The sequence below is a fragment of the Rattus rattus genome, chromosome 2, assembly GCF_011064425.1.
Source record: "Rattus rattus isolate New Zealand chromosome 2, Rrattus_CSIRO_v1, whole genome shotgun sequence".
Taxonomy (NCBI): Eukaryota; Metazoa; Chordata; class Mammalia; order Rodentia; family Muridae; genus Rattus; species Rattus rattus.
Window position 1 is genome coordinate 32272882 of NC_046155.1, and position 18177 is coordinate 32291058.

The 18177-nt window shown below is 43.5% G+C and overlaps 1 protein-coding gene across 3 annotated transcripts in view; it reads right to left on the reverse strand.

The window, feature by feature from the left end:
- Sgms1 (sphingomyelin synthase 1) overlaps positions 1-18177 on the reverse strand; it is a 265773-nt gene that overhangs the window by 105303 nt on the left and 142293 nt on the right. The gene's annotated exons all lie outside the window — the stretch shown is intronic.

Consider the following 18177-nt stretch of genomic DNA (forward strand, 5'->3'; position numbering starts at 1 on the left):
TTTAAGAAGTGGTAAAACTCGATGTATAGCAAAGAACTGACCTAAAATCAGTCTCTCTATATTACCTGTAGCGGTTTAAGTTTATATGTTTAAGTTCACACACACACACACACACACACACACACACACACACACACACAGCTAGTAGGAAAACTTAACAATCCCCCCACCCCCCGCTCAGACTCCCCAGCAGGTGGTAATGCAAGATGAGGGAGCCCTGGCTTCCTCCACCTCTATGAGCCAAACACACGTTCTCCTTCCTAGGGAAGGAAGCTGGGAGTGGGCTCCCTCTCCTATTCTACCTCCTTCTACGAATTCATGGGACATCCCCGAGCAGTAGATTCACGATTTGTGTAAGGCAGGCCAGAGCGTGCTATCTTAAGTCAGGCAATGCTTGCATCGCAATGCTCTGGGTGACACGTCTAGGTGACACGTCTACCATGGAAAGAGTAGCAACCAAGACCTACCCCAGCTCGGTCATCAGGAAACAAAAACGCCGATAATTTCTAGATGTACTGCTCGTCTCTACTGTTGCCCTCAAAATGTAGTATTCCTAGTTTTTTTTTTTTTTAAATACATTCTAAAAAGTGTTCATTCGGTAGTATTTTAATTCATGAAATTTGAACTTTATGCTTTCTTATTTACACCAAATTCAGCAAGAGTGTCTTTCTGTTCTTGAAGCATTTTTTCAGAATAATAACAAACACAAATCATCATTTTTCCACTGTAAATTCAGAAGGAAAGTTTACTTTTTCACAGACACATAAGTGAAGGAACCCATCAGCCAGTGCTCTTGGCTGTAGAGAAAACATCACAGGACACACATATTAACACCCAGCTGCCTCCGTCCTCCCCACAGCCCGGGCACTGGGGATCCCCATTTTCAGTGGAGTGTGGTGTTCTGAGGGGCATAGAGTGAGAGCACCCTCCTCGGCGATGAGGCTCAACTTTAAGTAGTTCTTTCACTGGAACCAAAGTTTGTGCTTTTCTCTTCTTGGCTTCTTTGAACCAAGAAACAAAAACCTTTCAAGTGTGAATGGTAACCACAATTTAAGTGAAAAGGGAGTTTTAAAAAGGGTCAAAAAAAGAAAAAGACAAAAAGCTGACAGAAATGGGCTGTGATGTGACCTCAGTAAGAGAGTCTGCCCCAATACTGACTGGTGTCACCTTCAGGAACTATGAGGAAAGGAGAGAAGAAAGAGAGGGTTAGAGGACAGGGTGACAAAAAGACGCTCGTTTGCGGATAAGAGGAGGACAAACTCGAACAGAAGAGCTCGAACAGGAGCAGAACAGGAATGATCCAAGGTTGATGGTATGGTCGCTGCTAAGGCCAAGGGCAGAACAGCATCATCTGTGAGGATCAGATGGCAAGCATTTTTAATATATCCAAAAATCAACGGACACAGTTGTGCTGCACTAAAGTGAAATTAGCAAAAATAGGTAGATATTGGCTCAATTCAGCCCACAGGCTGTGGTTTGCTGACTCCCAACCTCTCTAAGGAAACCTGTGGCTAATGGACAGAACAGACAGAAGGGATGCTACAGGCTGCCCTGGCAAGCCTGGCCCATTCACATTGCAGTCACTCAATTCAGCCTGAGGGCTCACATTCCCATAAGCTGGGTTCCAGGGAGTTCAGCAGGGCTGTGGGGCGGGGTGGAGGGGAGGAGAAGGGTGATAAGGGGTGGGGAGCAGGGTAATAAGTGTGCACTTGTTCAGGGTTAGTTGGTGCAAAGCCCTTATCTGTAAAACATGCTGTTTGTAACCCAAGACGCACAACTGTTGCCTTATCTTATGTATTTTACCTGCATGGCTGTGGACAAAAATCATCCCAATATTTCAGAGTAACTAAGGAAAGGAAATCATCATGAACAGAGTCAAACAAATGAGTTCTCATTTGTCTTCCACAGGTCCTGTACCTTCAAGACCTTCCCTAGCTTTTCCTCTCCCATTTTCTTACCTAACTCCTCTCTAGGTATCAATCACTTTCTCCAGGAAATGGGTCTTAAGCATCCCAGGGAAGGTGAAAACACATGCCATACATCTCTTCATATCCATGTCATTCTCGGTGCAATGTCTGCTTCCTGGCTGCAAGGACACATTTTCAGAAAGGTGCCTTGTTGAATGCCCAAGTCTCAAACAGACAAGCAGACATGGATTCAACAGAAAACTCTGTTGTCTACACTGGCTCTGCTTCGCCAGGATGTGGGTAGTTAAAACCAGCAGTTAGATCTTGCATAGCATTTGAGGCTTTGGTGCCTGTAGTGTGGGTGATGGGATATGGTCAGTGGAAGAAGGAAACTGGCCCCAGATTTGCACAGTAAGAGCAGGCCACATGCTCTCCGGTTGGCTCAGTTGAAACTACCTGGTCATTTCTCCCATGTTTTGTCATTTGAAAAAAAAATATATGACTTTTGTTAATGATAAAACATTTTTAAGGGAAGATACAGATGATAAGGCTGAAAAATAATAAATTTTTAAAGTTAAGCCCAAATGGCAATGACCTAAAGCAGGAAACTCAATTAATCACAAGAAAACCTCACCTAGAAATGAAGCCCCAAAGTAGCAACAAAAATGTCAAAATAGCTTTAGAAAATGAAAGGTGTAAGGGGACAGTCAGTTAGAAGTATATAAAAAAACCAAAGGATACCACTTGAAACTAAAGAGAAAAACTGCCCTTTTAAATCCATGAAAACTGAGAACTTGCAGTCAGCAGATAAACACTCGGTAAAGTGCTGTAACAAAGCACCTATAAAACCGAGAAGCCTGAAGTAAGAAATGTGCAGGTGAAAATGGAAGATGATTTTCACTACTCTTGTTGGAAGGAAATACCTGACCATTTTACTGTGTACCAAAAGCCTGTCACATACATGCATGAACATGCTTGGACAAACAGCAGCCAATGCATAACGGAGCAAGAGGAGCATCGATGTGGAGGGAGAGCTAGACCAGTGCTCATTACTGTCAGAAGGCTACAATGTGTCACTACTGTGAGAACGCTACCATGGAGAACCCCTTACCAAATGCTGTATGCCAACTCCTTACCAAGTCGCACATTTCCTTGAGGGAGTGTTTTTAAGTATATAGCCCAAAGAAAGGAAAACGTATGCTTATAATGAGATGTGTACAATTATGTTCACGGTATTCATGACAGTCCAATAGTGAAGCCCACCTTAGTGTACACCAACAGCAAACAGGTAACTTCATTAAATGGAATACTACTCAGCACCAGGAAGGACCATGCTGACACACACGAACAACCGTGAGTCTCAGAAGCATCCTTCTGTTATGTACAGTTAAAGAAGACACACTCAGAATAACTATGTATCCAAGTGCCTCAGATCTGTGCCCGTTTCCATTAGCATGGCCGTGATAGAAAGAACATGTGAGGAGAATGGGCATGTGATGGCAATGGGCATATGAAAACTCTCCAGCGCGAAAGGGATGCTTCTTGTTGGCTTTCGGCTCGTCTTATTGACCTAATACCTTGCTTGCTACACAGCCCAGGCTGGTCTCAGACTTGCTGTACTCCTCCTTGAGCCCCGCCTAAACTGAAGTTATCAGTGTGAGCCACCATGCCCAACAGAAATATCCACTATCTCTAGAGAGATAGCAATTCATTAGTTTACTTCAAAAAGGAAGAGGAACCATGAGCTTCCTACCAAAATGTTCTATGAACGTTTGCATTAAAATCTTCATAGGATTTGAATTAAAAACAATATGTCTTTCATTCTATTTAATGTGCTAATAATTTTTGTGTGCGTGTGTGAGCACATGTGTGCACATGAAGGGTTATAACCGACATGGAGACTCTTACCTGTGCTTGCTTTGGAGAGCCTCTGCCCCTCCTTCCAAATGCAGGAATTACAGGCGGCCTCCATGCACACCCAGAGTCATCATCCACTGAGCGTCATCTCCCCACCTCTACTACTAACGATTTAAACAATTTTAACAATCGGAGAGGAAAGGGGTGTGAAAGGAAAGACTAAGACAGACCCAGATGTTCTAATATTTTTAAACTTCTACTGTACTCCAGGTAAGACAATAGTCACTAGAGGAATGAACAAGAACTTTATGATTGAAATTCTCAGTCTGGTAAAAGACAAGAAAGCATTAGCTAAGGTGTAAAAGGGGAGGTGACCGGGTAATTGCAAGGTGACAGAGCACTTGCATAGAGTGCTCCAGGCCCTGGGCTCAGCCCCCAACACCGAAACAAAACGTGCAAATACATTTAGAGAAAATACATGATTCTTTCTCTCCCCCATAATCAGACATGCAATAGCAATAATAGAAAAGTGCAAATTCAGTTACAACTTTTGAAGAATGGAATGATTTTAAGAAAATACTTATTTTAGTAACTATCTCTACCCAGCCTGTTTCTTAGCCCCAGTCAAAATAACTCACATAGTCTCTTTCTTCTTTGTTTTTCTAAATGAGGTGTAGAAATCATATAAATTCATCCTGTGTATTATGGTACTTTGAGAAGCCTGTACCTACCCTGAGAATGACAACAAACTTATTAGCATATGCATTAACCTTCATACTCCTTTTGTTGTGGTAAAAAGACTTCAAATCCATTTCCAGAAACTATCAGCACTATCAGTGACTATCAAGAGTCACTATGCTGTGTAACAGATAACCACCTTTGCTCAACTACTTGTTGGTGATATTCGAGTCCATAGCACAGAGAGTTAGGCAACTGTGTACTTCACACTTTCTCAAGTCTGCCACACCCAAAACCATAGCCACCGCAGTGTCATGGGTGCCTGTGGAAAGGGACCCGGCTGTGGCACATGTCTCAAAGGTAGAGCAGACTGGCTGAGGCTCATTCTCAGGAATTTGCTCATAGTCTCCCTAGCTGCTTCTGTCCCGCCATTTTACACACAGCCATTTACTCAACATCACCAACAACAAACAGGATCACTAAAGGCAACAGCCAGCTCACAGTTAAGAACTCAGTTGAGAGAACTTATTCTCCTGAGCCTCATCATTTTTTCACCCAAATTGCCTCAAACCCAGCCCCACGTATAACTATGGACCAACAGGATACGCAGCCTGCGTGGTTCCCAAACGCAGTCCTAAATCTTGGGTGATGAATGCTCGTCCCTGTAGGCCTGTCACCTGTAACAAGTGCTGAGGAGCAGCAGGGTGATCAAAGTCCAGGACGAGCATGGATCAACCTCTGAACATCTACTCTATTCTGCTAGGAATTGAGGCTGGTACAGAAAGCACTCTGAGGTGGAGGCAGGAGAGTAACAAGTGTGAAACTAGGGCTGGCTGCACAAGAGGAAGACCTCAAGGAGCAGAGGGGGAAGGTGACGAAACAATTTTTATCTTTTTGGAATCCCACTATTTAAAATTTGCTACTTCCCGTGGATGTCAACCCAGCAGCATCTTAGCCTCTTGTCCTCAACTGGAATCCTCCTGAAACAACAGGATACAGAGCAGAGGCCTTCCTCAGCCTAGACTTGCATTCTTCACACGGGGGCATCCTCACAAACTAGTTTTAAAGTTTTAATGTTTAGTACTAAAACATTAGGACTAAACGAGATTTTTATTGACACTGAATTCAGTAAGAACAGCTGAGAGGCCCCCAACAGCAAAGTGCTTCAGTCAAGAGTCTAAGGATGAGTTTGAGGGTCACACTTAACAGTAGGTTTCAAAGCTCACACTACCACAAACACTCTTCATTAGCAACCATTTTATCCAAAATTAATTTTGAAACATCTTTTCTTCCTCTTGGCCAAGAAAGCAAAAGCAGCATTTATGGACTGAACCTGCCCCCTAACCCCCAACACATCAGTCCAAGGACAGGGGAAACCCCTGCCATCCCCCACAACATCCCCCCCCTCAGGTCACCCGCCCCCAACTCCCCAGAGGCCCAGGTGTTTGGGGAATCAGCCACCAGTCACTCCCGGCCTGACAGGAGAATAGGAACAGCTCATACTGACCTCACCAAGAGAGCCTTGGGTCTGGAAGATCTGTCAATTGCCTACTTACAGGCTCCACTCACAAACCCCTAAAGCAGGCCTCTAAGCCAAATGGAGGGAAACAGCCTATGTTTTATCTGTCATGCACACATCCTCCCAAGCCACAGCCTGTGTCAACTTCCATAAAACTATCACATTTTTACGTTTAAAACAAGAGTATCAGTACTTTTGAAGAAAAACACATTTTATTTAAAAAGAAAAGGCAGAAATGGTTCCTGAGTTACTGTTAACCTCTTAACCCTAGAGACAGCTGTTGTAATTAACGTTAAGGTTCTGTTATCCATCTGAGTGCAGCACTTACTCTAATCTATCTGCTGTCTATTACTTTGGTCTGAGAGCCACCACAGCCAAGTTTTTATCGCTTATAATATATAAGACTCCTTCTTAGAAGGGAGAATAAAATACTCACGGGAGGAAATAGAAATAGAGTGGAGCAGGGACTGAAGGAAAGGCCATCCAGAGACTGCCCCACCTGGAGATCCATCCCATATGCAGTCACCAAACCCAGACACTATTGTGGATGCCAAGAAGTGCATGCTGGCAGAAGCCTGATATAGCTGTCTCCTGAGAGGCTCTGCCAAAGCCCTACTGATACAGATGAGGATGACTGCAGCTGACCATTAGATTGAACAAGGGGTGTCAAATGGAGAAGTTAGAGAAAAGACTGAAGGAGCTGAAGGCATTTGCAACAATATCAACCAACCAGATCCCACCAGAGCTTCCAGGGACCAAACCACCAACCAAAGAGTACACATGGAGGGACCCATGACTCCAGCCACATATGTAATAGAGGATGGCATTGTTCAGCATCAATAGGAGAAGAAGCCCTTGGTCCTGTGAAGGCTCGTTTCTCCAGTGAAGGGGAATGCCAGGGCGTTGAGGTGGGACTGGGTGAGTAGGAGTGGGAACATCCTCATAGAATCAGGGGGTGAGGGTATGGGAGAGGGGAGCAAGGGGGATAACATTTGAAATGTACATACACAAAATATCAAAGAAAAATTAAACAAAAAGAAAGAAATGTAGTTAGGAACAAACTAAGTTAAGTTAGATTTGTGCCTTTATTTTTATTTGCCACACTTTTCATTTAACATGCTGTTCTAGGCAGTTTCATTCACTGTGTCCCCTGGCCCAGAATTCAACTTTATGTTTTACAACTGCATTAACAACACAGAAAGATGGTGAAGCAAAAGGAATTAAAGGCGGAAGAATCAAATACTGATGTGTACCACAAAATCCAGAATGGTATCATTTTACCGATGCTTAGTCCTTACTGTGTTAATTATGCCATTTTTATCTTGCTATTTTCTGATGTCTTATTTTAAACTAATTGAATATTTAAAGCCAAAAAAAAAAAAAAAAAAAAAAAAACCCAAACCAAACCAAAACAAAACAAACCTCTTTCCAGGTACTAGAAACCTTTCTAAGATGAAGAAAACTTTTTAGAGCAACCTAACCTAAGAGCAACCTAACCTAAAGAGAGTACAGACTCTGACATGGCCACATTTGGGCTAGCTTGGCTTGCACGCATCCTTGGAAGTCTCCAGAACTCTGTACTTCCTGAACCTTTTGCCTGGGATGCCCTTGCCCCAGATGTAAGCAGGCTCGCCCCTCGGCCACACTCATAGCTGGAAGGGCTCTTCTTGCACAGAACCTCAGAGCCTCCCTACTTCACATGGGAACGTACAGGCTGACACACACTGTGGTTGTGCACACAGAGCCCACCACTCCTGCCTCTTTTTCCTTACCCCCCACCCTTATTTTATACACACACACACACACACACACACACACACACACACACACACACACAGGCATTTACTTAATTACAGAGCTTAATGTCTTTCTCCCACTGAGCCAAGTCCCAGACCACAGATTTTGGCTGTTCCCTTTTGTCTTCCTGTCAATGGTGATCACTGGTATCTGTGCCTAAGCCAAGGCCTAGAATAGGAACTCTCATGAGGCCTGAGGCTTCCTTGGTCCTGTACGGCCCACTGGCCTAACTAACCAGGGCAGGTCTGTGAGAAAGATCTAGTCAACAAAGGAGGATGTGAAAAGTTTTAATTAACTAGTATGGCGAACAAGAGGGCAAAACCACTTGAAAATAAGACTTGAGAGGTTTCAGTTACTTGTCATAGACAGGTTGCCCACTTCAAAGAAAGAAAAGAGATTCTAAAATACCCTAGCTTAAAAAAAAACCAACTCTTCTTTTCTTGCCTGGTGTTTATATATGGGGTTCCAGGGAGGCTGCTATACTGTGTAATAGAGAAGGAGACTAAAAATGGGTTTGGTTTTTTTTTACGTTGACCTTTTAATTTATTTTTAATCTATTTTTATTTTGAAACAATTCTTTTTTTTTCCGGTTTCTAGGCCAACATCCCCCTAATCCCTCCCCCTCCCCTTCAGTATGGGTGTCCCCCTCCCCATCCTCCCCCATTACAGCCCTCCCCCCAACAATCACGTTCAGTGGGAGTTCAGTCTTGGCAGGACCAAAGGCTTTCCCTTCCACAAACGATGGGTTTTCTTGACCATCATTAATGACCATTGTGAGCTACTTTAAAGACACATGAAGATTAGTGGCTGACGCAGCTCTCACCTGATGCACACCAGCACGGCCTCAGGTGAGCGAGGCTCGTATCCGCCTAACACCAGGCCGATGCATTTATGTTATCATCCACACAGAAGACAGCATCACTACAAGCTGCCTATAAAAGGATGTTTAAGCATATGGAGAAGTGCATGCATTGTACTGGGTAAAATAAATATGAACGGTTTTATATATAACAATGATTTTAACTTTGTATCTTATTTTTAAAGACATACATATTCACAGAAATAAGAATAGAGGCCTCAGCACCAAAATATTACCAGCGGCAACTTCTGGGTGGGGGTTTTTAATTTCCTGTTTGTTTTGCTTCCTAGTTGTATGAGAAAAGGACTCTTTATGTAGCCCTGGCTGTCCTGGAACTGGCTATGTAGACCAGGCTAGCCTCAAAATCAAGAGCCCCACCAGCCCCTGCCTCCTGAGTGCAGAGAATAAACAGTGTATGCCACCAGTTTTTCATTTCTTTAAAACACGCACCGCAGCTTTTTATGAAGATCAGAGCAAAACGCGGAGGCTGGTGGGGCACACCTCTCATCACAGCACAGGGGAAGCATAGCCTGTCTCAAAGCAATTAAGTATTAGGAACATAAAACAGGGGAGTGGGAAGAAGAGGGGCAGGCTGGTGAGGAGCAAAAGAGCAGCATTTCACGTGGGTAAAGGCAGGTATAGGAGCTAAAATTCTGAAATGTGTCTGAGGATGCCAGAACCGTCCTCCTCTGTGGGAGGTGTGGGCAAATTCTAGTCCCAACCTGCTATGCGGTGCAAGCACAAAAGCAAGCCGGCCCAACTGCTGCTGCCATCCAAAGAAGTCTACACTGAGGACACAGCTCACAAGCAGACACACCTTCCAGCCTCAACCACAGATGTCTCCCGTAAGGAAGCAGCAGGGCCGGAAGGAAAGAAGTCTACACTTCTCCAAGGGGAATGCTGTCACCATAGCTTCAGAATGCCCTTAGGTGGGTGTGAAATGCAAGGAAATTCTCAAGGACGGCTGCCTCTCAGTCATTACTGTGTGCAGCCAGCGAGCAGAGTTAACCAGTCTGTGAAATCAGACAAACCTAACATCAATATGGACTCCTTCATCCTCTATCACACGCTCTCAGGCAAGGTTCATCATCGCTTCAAGTCTTTGAAAGGTTGGTCCCTTTCATTGAGTTGCCACCCCTAATTCCAGGATTTTAGTAAAGAATTTAAATATTTATCACTGAGACCGACGAAGTGGCTTGGAGGTGGGGTACTTGACCGGCATGAAGGAGGGACCTGGGTTCAATTCCCAGTACTGGGGATAGAAGGGAAAAAATGGTTAAAATATTTGTCCAAATAGATATCTACTGCTAACTCCTTAACATTCCTTTTTTTTTAAAAAAGATTTATTTATCATATATGAATACACTGTAACTGTCTTCAGACACACCAGAAGAGGGCTTCAGATCTCATTACAGATGGTTGTGAGAGCCACCATATGGTTGCTGGGATTTGAACTCAGGACCTCAGGAAGAACAGTTGATGCTCTTAACCACTGAGCCCTCTCTCCAGCCCTCCTTAACATTCTTAATGTCTAAGCACACGGCCTTTTAAAACCATGAATCCCCTAATTTCAAGACAAATACAACAACAAAGAATGGATGTCAAGTTCCTAAGGTCCAAGTCTGACTGCTCTAGGACAACTCCCTGAGAGTCAACAATCACTGAGCCCCTGCATGGCGTTTGGGTGGATGGCTTGTGGTTTGTTCCCACTTGGTTATATCTACAGTGTTGGGGTTTGACCCCAGGACCTTGCTAAAGCCTCTGTCCCAGGCAACCTCTATTAAAAGGGATTCAAGTGCTGAAATAAGTTTGTGAACTTCTTAAGATTTCTAAAAAAATATCTCATCACTTCTTGTCTGCTATCAGCTTACTAGGTTTAAACTGAAAAGGACAGAATGAGAGTAAAAGGACACCAGACACCACAGCAGAGCCTGCACCAGAAATAGAACCTATTTTGAATAAAATAAGGTCTCATAACAATAATCTCAGCAAAAGGACGACAATAGGGAAAGTTGAAAGTATTAATACGTAATCCTAATATGATACAAAGTAAGACCGTTTGAAATAGGAGTAGCACATATTTTTAAAGTATAATTCCGCAAGAATTAAACAGATGCTTTAAAATTCAATCTCAAAAGAAGGAGGTAACACACTGGACCATTTCCAGACAAGGGAGTACAGCCCAGGTCACACACCTGCCACCAGGTCCCAGACAGCCTCAGCGATGATCATGGTAAGTACAAAAGCCAATGGAAACGTATTTGGAGGGCACACACTGGCCAAGGTTCAACATGATCTGCTCTGTCCCAAGATTAGTCACCAGTGAGGTATCCAGCCAGAAATTCCCAGTCAAGAGCACCTGGCCAGGGTCAAGCTTATCACAGCTGCTTTTTTTTTTTTTTTTTTTTGTCCCCTCCAGGGTCAAGCTTATCACAGCTGCTTTTTTTTGTCCCCTCGGGCAACCGGAAGAACTACTGTGAGTCAGAGCTAAGGAGTGAGATTCCAGGACAGAGAACAGCCTGGCCCCTTGGAAGTGCTGGCTCCACGCCCACAGAGCACTGCTCCAGATTCAGGACACCCAGGTAGGCAGGGCAGGCTCAGGCCATGCTCTCCCTCGTTACCTCTGACAGCTACGGTTTCACTTCAGCAATTGGCTCTTTTACAGTGATCCTTCTGTGTGGTTTCTCTGCCAGAGTCTTGTCAGCTATGAAGTTCCCAAGCCAGACAGTATGTATGGTACACTCCTGTGAACTCAAAGGTGATCTCAGACCAGGGGAACAGTTTAAGATTGACTTTGAAACAACATCATGGGGTCCCAAAGCTAACCCTAACCTTACGGGAGGAAGGCTCAACATGACAGTGAACAACTTGAAAAACTGCTGCAACAGCCCCTCCCCCAACACGTCATTTCTTACCTCTCAGCTTTTTGATTTGGTACTTCCTTCATTTTATTATCATAAAACACATATAATTCATTTTTTTCTTACTTAAAAACTAAATCCTGAGCCCTTGTGGTAGTTTAAATGAGAGTGGCTCTCAGAGGCTCCTAGCTGGAGGAACTGCTTTAAGAAGGATTAGGAGGTGTGGCCTCTTGGAGCTGTGTCACAGGGGTGTACTTGAGGTTTCCAAAGCCCACACCAGGCCCAGCCTCTCTATCTCTGCTTCCAACCTGAAGAAAAAGAGTAAGCTCTCAGCTACTGCTTCAGCGGTCATGGCTGCCCTGCCTACATGTGCTCCCACAAACTGTGGGCAAGCCCCCAGTCAAATGCTTTTTTATAAGCTGCCTCAGTCATGGTCGGCACAGCCACAGCTATCGTACAGAACTCGGTACAGTATAGTATAGTAATGGAAACACTAGCTTCTTTCTTTCCTGTTTCCTCCCATTTCATAATCTATAAGGCCATTCTTTTGAGGTTCACCTAAAGACTATGGTGAAACTCAAGGCCATTCTAAAGCCTCAATCTCAAATTATCAAGAAGCCATTCCTGAAGCCTATGAGAAATGACCAGTCTACTGAACACACCAGCAGGCTTCACTCTCCCCTCCCCTTGTGGTGCCGGAGATGGAACCTAGAGCTTCCCAGATGCTAGGTATGCGCTTGACTGAATCACACCCACACGTGCTGTGAAACACAGCTCAAAGGACGAAGACGCTCCGCTCTGAATAGTTGTATCATCTTTTACAAGATCATGCTCAGCCCAACATGGTGGAGCACACCTTTCCTCCCAGTGCTTGTGGGAAAGAGGCAGGCAGATTTCTGTAAGTTCACAGTCAGCTTGTGTACATAGCAAGTTTCAGGGCAGCAAAGACAATACAAAGAAAGAAAGGAAAAAAAGAAAAGAGAAACCATGTTCAACCCGCAATAACTAAAAACACTCACAAAAAAGCAGCCGTCTCAAATAACTCTGAGACCTGACCCCTTTCCACTGTAAACGTACTCAGTTCAAGCTTTGTGGTAATAATGCAGAGATGTGTATTTACATTATATGAACCCACACCACCTCTTAATAAAAGCAACAAAACCTATAAATCCAAAGCCCCACTTGATTTATCTCAACAAAAAGGAAATAATACATTCAAATTTCCACCATGCCTCACCGTGCTTCATATGACAAAAGTCTCGTTCACCTTGATATTGAAATATTATTTGGAGAGTAAATTTGCTAGTGTTTGCTCAGGGTACTAATGCACCAGTCACCTGTCAAGGTTACCGGTAAAAAGCAAAGAGGCTGGGAGACGGAGCTGCAGGCAGGGCCAAGCACTTGCTCCGCAGGCCTAAGGTCCTGGGGCTCAGTTCCTAGCACCACAAGATAGATTACAAAGTAAGTAAACAAACTAAACAGAAAAGAAATGGACTTGAGAGCTATTTCTGGTGCAGCTCTTTTAAGACTTTCAAATATGACTTTTAAAAGCCACACTTTGAGATTGTAGATGGCCTCACAGCTGACCCCTTCCCTCCACGTCTCCATTAAAATGCTAGTGCATAGAATAATGTCAGTCCATAAAGTCAGGATCCCCAGAAGTCATGCCACAGAAGATGAGGGACACCAGGGGCATTGTGCTGTGCATGCTGTAGGGCAGAATGACAATCGAGACTGAGGAGCCAAGGTACAGCCATCAAGGGTTCCCTCAGGACTGAGGACAGAACCCCAAAATAGCAGCTAGCCTAAAAATCTACAAAAAGAATGTCTGAATTCTTACCTTCTACCATTTACAAAACTTAAGTCAAAGTAGATTTGAACTGTAGACAAAAAGATTTGAAATTAAAATTCCTAGAGGAGAACGCAAGCACAGACTTCATGGCAAGCAATTTGCCAATGGAGTTCTTGAATATGACCCGGAGAGCCCAGGCAACAAAAGCTCAGCAAACCAGGGTTACATGGTGAGGGACCAATCAGTAGAGTGAAAGACGACTGCATCTGCAAACCATACATCTGAAAGGAATGGACAGCCACATGCTGTCTCTTAGCATGCAATACCAAAAAACCCAAAAAACCGAAAATTCAAAGTGCACAACGCACTTGCACAGACATCTCCCTGGGTGATAAGCAAATGGCCAACTGCACGTGAATGGATGTTCAACATCAGTAAGCGTCGGGAGAAGCAGGTCAAAAGCACAGGCAGATACGGCCTCCCACAACTAAGAATGGCCATCGACAAAACCAGACAATAACAAGTGGTGACAAGTGTCACCTAACTTTTTTGTTGTTTCATAGGTTCCTTTGACTTCCACTGTTCTCCACCCTCTTCTTCTTCCCTATCAACTCCATAACACAAGGGAGGAGAGCAAGAAGGCTAGTGGGGAAAGGGGAAAGCAATGATGTTAGACTACTTCCTGCTGATTGTGGGCATTGAGTTCCTTGGGGCAACGTTGATCTTCAACATGAGGATATCTGATTTCTTCTTTTCATCTCTTTGCATCTGCCTAATTGGCAAATTGTAACAAACCACAACCAGTAGCATCCAATCACCAACTGGCCAACCAGCAGCCAGCCCCTTCTATCAGGTCACTAGCATTTACATGTCCTTTGAAAAGTTCCAAGAATCCCATATGTTGCACACTCACGAAAACTATCTACAGCTGTCAAAACCACGCCCCTGTTAGAGCATGAGACAAATCATAGTCAGCTGCTGTGGACAATCTGAAGCTGCCCCATATCCCACACCTGAGATAAAACAGAACCATTACTATATTGGTGTGTCTTTAAAGAAACAAAAATCCCCACTCCAGACAAGACTGTGAAGAAACCTGAACCCTTGTACACTCAGGATTGCAAACTGTTACAACTGGTATGAAGAACATACAGACAATTCTTAAGAAAAATTAAACAGGAAACCACCATATGGTCTAGTAATTCCATTTATAGGCTATATCTAAAAGGATTGAAAACGAAATTTTGAAGATATATTTGCATACCTATATTCACTGTGGCCATTTTAACAATAGCCACAGATAGAAGTCACCATATTCTGCCCTACTGCATCATCAAGGGAAAGGCCAGGCTGGGGCCCCAGTCCACAGGAAGACGTGCACCACTGTTGCCTTCACACAGGTGAACTCGGAAGACAAGGGTGCTCTGGCTAAGCTGGCGGAAGCTGTTAGGACCAATTACAATGACAGATATGACGAGATCCATCACCACTGGGGAGGCAACGACCCGGGTCCTAAGTCTGTGGCTCGCATTGCCAACTTGGAAAAGGCAAAGGCTAAAGAACTCGCCACTAAAGTGGGTTAAATGCACACTACGTTTTCTATACATAAATATAATTACAAAATTAAAAAAAAGAAGTCGCCATATTCTATGTCTACTACCAAATAAATGGATAAGGAAAACATGGTTGTATAATCAATGGAATAGTACTGGTTCCTTAAAAAGAAGATGCTATTAGTGCTACTATATGCACGGAAGGCCAGGTTACTAGAAAGCAAGCAGTCTCAAAGAAACTCAGCAGATTCCATTACTAAGGCTTAAAGACAAAGGGGCTGGGAAGAAAGGCCTGTTACTCCATAGGTCAGTTATAGTTTACCAAGATGAAAAGTCTCCAGATCTTTTTTTATGAAACAAGATGTATATTAACAGTACCTGCCTCATCCTAAACATGATCAATAGAGGTAAATTATGGGATTGATTTTTTTAATTGCAATAAAAGGGAAATGGGGAGATTAAGTGTAATCACCAAGCAATACAAAAGGGCAGACTGAGGAGCGTGCTGGTCAGACTCAGCAGTGAAGGAAATGGGGGAGCCACAGAGACTCATCAGACTGAGTGAGGAAGAGAAAGAGGGAGACAGGGGAAAGAGGGAAGGAGAGGAAAAGGAGAGAGGAAAAGTGAAGGGGAGTGCTTGGCCCAGAATTTCAGAAATTCAGAATGGCTGGAACATTCCATCAAACACCACAGAGCTCAGTCAAAACTATGTATGGCCCAAATAATATAAAATACCTCGTGTGACTTTAACCAAGCAAGTAAAAGATCTGTACAATAAGAACTTCAAGACACTGAAGAAAGAAATTGAAGAAGACCTCAGAAGGTGGAAAGATCTCCCATGCTCATGGATTGGCAGGATTAATATAGTAAAAATGGCCATTTTACCAAAAGCGATCTACAGATTCAATGCAATCCCCATCAAAATACCAATCCAATTCTTCAAAGAGTTAGACAGAACAATTTGCAAATTCATCTGGAATAACAAAAAACCCAGGATAGCTAAAACTATCCTCAACAATAAAAGGACTTCAGGGGGAATCACTATCCCTGAACTCAAGCAGTATTACAGAGCAATAGTGATAAAAACTGCATGGTATTGGTACAGAGACAGACAGATAGACCAATGGAATAGAATTGAAGACCCAGAAATGAACCCACACACCTATGGTCACTTGATTTTTGACAAAGGAGCCAAATCCATCCAATGGAAAAAAGATAGCATTTTCAGCAAATGGTGCTGGTTCAACTGGAGGTCAACATGTAGAAGAATGCAGATCGATCCATGCTTATCACCCTGTACAAAGCTTAAGTCCAAGTGGATCAAGGACCTCCACATCAAACCAGACACACTCAAACTAATAGAAGAAAAACTAGGGAAGCATCTGGAACACATGGGCACTGGAAAAAAATTTCCTGAACAAAACACCAATGGCTTATGCTCTAAGATCAAGAATCGACAAATGGGATCTCATAAAACTGCAAAGCTTCTGTAAGGCAAAGGACATTGTTGTTAGGACAAAACAGCAATCAACAGATTGGGAAAAGATTTTTACCAATCCTACAACAGATAGAGGGCTTATATCCAAAATATACAAAGAACTGAAGAAGTTAGACAGCAAGGAGACAAATAACCCTATTAAAAAATGGGGTTCAGAGCTAAACAGAGAATTCACAGCTGAGGAATGCCGAATGGCTGAGAAACACCTAAAGAAATGTTCAACATCGTTAGTCATAAGGGAAATGCAAATCAAAACAACCCTGAGATTTCACCTCACACCAGTGAGAATGGCTAAGATCAAAAACTCAGGTGACAGCAAATGCTGGCGAGGATGTGGAGAAAGGGGAACACTCCTCCATTGTTGGTGGGGTTGCAGACTGCTACAACCATTCTGGAAATCAGTCTGGAGGTTCCTCAGAAAATTGGACATTGAACTGCCTGAGGATCCAGCTATACCTCTCCTGGGCATATACCCAAAAGATGCCCCAACATATAAAAAAAGACACGTGCTCCACTATGTTCATCGCAGCCTTATTTATAATAGCCAGAAGCTGGAAAGAACCCAGATGCCCTTCAACAGAGGAATGGATACAGAAAATGTGGTACATCTACACAATGGAATATTACTCAGCTATCAAAAAACAATGACTTTATGAAATTCAGAGGCAAATGGTTGAACTGGAAAATATCATCTTGAGTGAGCTAACCCAATCACAGAAAGACATACATGGTATGTACTCATTGATAAGTGGCTATTAGCCCAAATGCTTGAGTTACCCTAGATGCCTAGAACAAATGAAACTCAAGACGGATGATCAAAATGTGAGTGCAGATCGCTCATGAGAGACACAGCCAGAATACAGCAAATACAGAGGCGTATGCCAGCAGGAAACCACTGAACTGAGAACGGGACCCCTGTTGAAGGAATCAGAGAAAGAACTGGAAGAGCTTGAAGGAGCTCGTAACCCCATATGTACAGCAATGCCAACCAACCAGAGCTTCCAGGGACTAAGCCACTACCCAAAGACTATACATGGACTGACCCTGGACTCTGACCTCAGAGGGTTGCAAATGAATATCCTAGTAAGAGCACCAGTGGAAGGGGAAGCCCTGGGTCCTGCTAAGACTGAACCCCTAGTGAACTAGACTGTTGGGGAGAGGGCAGCAAGGGGGGAGGGTTGGGAGGGGAACACCCATAAGGAAGGGGAGGGGGGAGGGGGATGTTTGCACGGAAACCGGGAAAGGGAATAACATTCGAAATGTATATAAGAAATACTCAAGTTAATAATAATAATAAAAAAAAACTATGTATGGTCATAACTTGGCAAACATTAGTATTTAAGTGCAATCTATATCATGATTGCATTAAGACAAATGGAGATCTGGGCATAATGGTACCTATCTAATAATCCCAGAGGCTGAGGTCGTAGGACTCTGGGTTTGAGGCCAGCGTAAGCCTACTGCACCACCCCCCATAGAAGAAAGGATAGAAGAATGTGGTGGGAGAATAGAAGGAAAAGAGACGAGGGGTGGACATAGAGAAACAGGAAGGGAAAGTCAACCCTAACAGTCAAGGGTCATCTCTAAATCTTCAACAGGAAACAGGACAGAAATCTAATGTTTTCTAAGAAACCACTAAAATGATACTTAAAGCATTTTCTATGTTTTGAACTAGATAGACACATGAATACCAGAAAATAAAACCAAAAGGGTTGAAAGAGTCTACCTTAGTCAAAGGGGCCATGGAAAACTATTAACCAATTGTCCTGGATATCAACTTGACCTAAGCTAACAGGATCTCAGAGGAAGGAGCCTTAAATAAGAAAATGCCTTCGTAAGCTCAGACTCCAGGCAAG